Here is a 4,621-nt window from a genome sequence, read left to right on the forward strand (position 1 = left end):
TGACCATATAGATTTCAAACATAATTTATATCAATAACAGAAAGCAAAATATTCACATTGTCTCTTTATGTTATATCTGTGGCAGAATGAATTTTAGAGAATTATGCATTTCTTATTAAGCCTACTATAATTTAAAGAGTAACAGAGGAAAAATAGTGGGGGTTAAATATAAATGAGTGGTGACATAGTTATTTATGTTAAATTCAAATTACGATAAACGTAAACAAACAAACGAAGTTTGCTTTTAGAAGCGTTGAGATGTCTTAGAAAGTTAAAGAAGTGATTTTAAATTCTCAATCGCAGGATAATGCTAATAATAATAAAACCGCCGACACTTTTTTCTGCAAAATTGGGGTATTTTATCCTGTTCAGGCTATATTATTATTAGCATTATCCTGCGATTGATAGTTATTTATGTTTAGAAAATTTTATGCAGTATATAGTCTTCAACCATTTAGAATTAAATCCATTGGGAGTTATCAACTGATACAACTGTATTCCAATTGATAGTGATAAATCAATTAATGTCAGACAGTCTCCCAGACTCTAATTGTACTGGAACCATATATCTAGCTTTATCTACTTAAAAAGATATGTCGCAGAGCTGCTAGTAAGAGAATAGCTGATAGGGAAGAGGTGGTAACTAGAACAAGGAAGGACAGGAGTGGCCAATACCTAATTAGATTATCAAATAAAGAGGAATGTAATGAAAAACTAAAGAGATTAGTAATATAAGCTTTAAGGGTGGAAATTAGAATTGAGGGATACGAGAGGTAGTAATTCATAACTGCAAATTTATTATATAAAATTGAGAAAATTTAATTCAACATATAGAAAAAGGATAGAGATTAAACTTAAAACTTAATAATGATATACTTTAATATATAAGAAAACTTTTAAGGTGTTTCCTAAATACACTGTTAAGGTAGTCATGGTAAAACCATTCTACAGGGTGTCCACAAGGTCTGGGTACATGGAGTAAATAAAATCATAACATAAACAATTAAATATAAGAAATAATAATTTCTTAAAGTATGCGTTAATCTCCATGTACCCAGACTTTGTGGACACCCTGTACAATGAATGTATAACTGAAATAAATTATCACTTTGTAATTTATAGTAGCACTTGATGCTAATTCAAGTCTTACCGATTATAACGGCTTAGCTTCTTTTAACTGCTGGCTAAAGATATTACTTCCATTGTTTTAACGGTAGCTACGATTTCTTTGTTCATGTCCTCGTACCTTTTAAAGTATCATTTGGAAGATAATGTTTATGTGTGCAGATTTTCTTTGATCCTGATGTATAAAGGTCGAATCGTATTGCTGATAAAACATTCGTGTTATTTGATGTACTGTATTTCATGAACAACGTAATTACGTGGGGATATGTCTGTGTTGTGGATGGAGCCATCCGCCAGCATCCATCAGATTTTATCGTCGGGATGTCGATTGTTTGATAAGCATTTTAGCGGGTAAGTTCTGAGCGAGCCGGTTATATATCTTACCTTACACTAGGAGTGGCCTTGCAGATAGCATCAGTTGTACTATTGCTGCAGTGTAGCAACTTTAGTAGATAGTTGTTGCAAGAGTTCTTCCATTTCCGGAGCCAGGGACTCTGAAGGCGAATTGTAACAGATATTAGGTACTCGTTGATCTCTTCAAATTTTTGGCGCTATATCGTGTGGAAAGCTTGATCTTCTGTCGTAGCTGCAGCTAAGCTGTATATGGGTGCGTTCGTTTTTCATGTACCCATCCTCAGTAGAGATGGAGTGGATTTCTTCAGTGAGCGACAATAGGCCCAACAAACAAGATCCAAGTGTTTGAGATTTGTTTGCAAGTATGGTTGAGGAAAGTGTCGACTGCGATGACAGACAGGAGTTGATGTATTTCAGTAGTATGACCAGAACAGTAGGGATTAATGGAAGTGATTCAGACAACTAGCAAGTCAACAGATGAGAGAGAGAGTGTGCTGAGATGTAGAAAGAGGCAATATTGAGGTTAAATGCTCACATGTGGTACTTAGGGGTCTCAAGTTCCAGTTAATGGACTCTTTGGATGATTTCATCCGAGCATCTTCGCAGAAAGTTAGAAATATTTAAAATCTGAGAGTAGAGCTAGAAAATCTTGCACAGAGGTCCTTCTAAGCTTGAGACAATGCAAAGGATTCTTTCCTTTATAGAATTCATATATACGTAGAAGCTACACAGACTTATACAAACTCTTTTGTATGAAGGGAGTGGGAGAGAAGAAAGAAAGAAAGAAAGAATGAGGAAGAGACAGAATGATAGAAAGAGTAGAATGAAACAGATGAATGAAAGTAATAAGTATAAAAAAATAGGAACGTTTGTAACTTCAGAAAAGCGCCACTGAAAATCTCATTAGCAAAGAATTCGCTTTAGTACAAAATGTATACGGTGACTTGGTACTAATATATAGAAATATTACATGTATATCTTGTAATGATATTGTTGATAACAAAAGCATATCAATTCTAAAATTGTACTTGAAGTATGCATCCGCATGCACAGAACATCCATTCAAACTGAAGCTCGAATTACAAGTGCCTATTGTTATACGAGTTATGCGATTTCTGTGTTTGTTCTTGCTATGTATGCATATGTGTGTATACAAGTCTATGTTGTGAATACTGTACATGGAAATCTATAATTATATATACATTTGCAACAGCATAATATACAATAAAATTATACATGTGCTTGTGAGTGAACGCGTATCTATCTATCTATCTATCTATCTATCTATCTATCTATCTATCTATCTATCTATCTCTCACTATACATATATATATGTGGGGGGGGGAGAGAATGCGGAGTGGTGGGATGTATTTCTCTGTATATTCTTCGCAGTTAATAAAAGTAATATATAATTCTATTTAATCAATCTATCTCCATTGCCTTATATAAGCATATATAATTATCATATTCACTCACAAACACATACACACGCATTTTCATTCATGCATACATATATTTGTACGTATACGTACTTACGTATTTACGTATGTATGCAAGTTTGTATGCATACATATATGTTTACATGTACACTACATCGTTAAGTGATATTTAAAAGTATAAGAACGACTAATAAAGGACATGCAGATAAAGGACTTGATACATGAGTATTACTGTAATTTTATTGACTCTGGCTTCGGAGTTTCGCTGTATGTAGCTTGGTCACAATACATTCACGCGCGCACGCACACATACGTGGGTGTGTGTGTCTCTCTCTGCATATGTATATGTGCGTATGTGTGTGCATGTTTTTGTGTGTGTGAAATCATCATTATTTAATATCCATGTTCCGTGCTGTCACAAGTTAGGCAGTTTGACAAGATGCAATAGGCTCAAGGAGGGCATCATGCTCTAGTGCTTCTAGTGGAACGGTTCCTATGGCTTGATGCCCTTCTTTATGCCAACCACTTTGCAACCGGCTATGGATGCTTCTTTCGTGCTACCAGCTCAACTGAGGCTGCCGTGCATCCATATGCATCACATGTCTATACCAACGCAGTTTTCCTTTTCGTTCACTATGTCGAATTCCTTTCATCTTCAGCTTTTCATTCTACACTTTTGTACTATGTCTCTTATACACACAATGCACGTTCAAAAGAGCATGCTCACTTCCAAGCAATTTAAGCAAACAGTTGTAGTTTGGGATAAAATGTCTTGCGTTCGTTTCGACTGTCTGCGCTCCAGATTCATGTTTCGCTCGATTTTACCTTCCAGTTTTTCCGAATCAATATAAAAGAGTTCGAGTCTAGGGCGGTGGATTGATGGAATTGGTAGATTGACTGCTGTAGTACCTTGCGGGATGTATTCCGACTCTATGCATTCCTGTTTGATTTTCAAGATATAGTCAAGCGCCAGGAAGTCTAGTCTAGTGTCATGTAAACTTGTTCACCACAGACTTAATTGTCTTGAAAATGGCTGAATAATGTGTACAACCCAATTTCTCGAATCAGCAGCAGCAAAAAAAAAAAAATGGGACAGTCGCGACTGTTCGATTAACTACCAAAGAGACATACTTCTAAGTAATCAGGATTAATTAAGACTACACAACAATTACATAAAGAAGTAAACTTTCTTTTTATTCGATACAAAGGTTTTATATTTTGAGAGGAAGAGGAAGATTGGAGTTGAAAATCTGCAATGAGTTTGTGTTGATACTGTGTTATTCATTAATTCTCAGGTAATTATTAGTCTCCTAAGCAATTTATAATGGCATCATTTCGAAATCTTATAGCTGCCACAAAGTACAAATATATAATTGACCTAAACCTAGGCAACAAAAGTAACGACAAAAAACAACAGCAGGCGCAGCAGTAATAAATATACATATATAAGTGTTGTGAGTACGATGCAGTTGGGGCAAAGGTCTTAACGATAATTTATTACAAGTTCAAATTTGAACTTTCAGCTGAGTCTGTGGCTCAACTCATCGACGGAGCCTCTACGTTGTGGTTAACTTTTTAGAAACAACATTTAAATCTCCCTCAAATAATACTCCAGTGCCTTAGACAGGGACAATTAAATGAACTGAGGTAGGAATAAAAGTCATCAAAGTCAATATTGTGAATTGTTAAAGAGATTCATATAT

Source organism: Octopus bimaculoides, chromosome 7, assembly GCF_001194135.2.
Source record: "Octopus bimaculoides isolate UCB-OBI-ISO-001 chromosome 7, ASM119413v2, whole genome shotgun sequence".
Classification (NCBI taxonomy): Eukaryota; Metazoa; Mollusca; class Cephalopoda; order Octopoda; family Octopodidae; genus Octopus; species Octopus bimaculoides.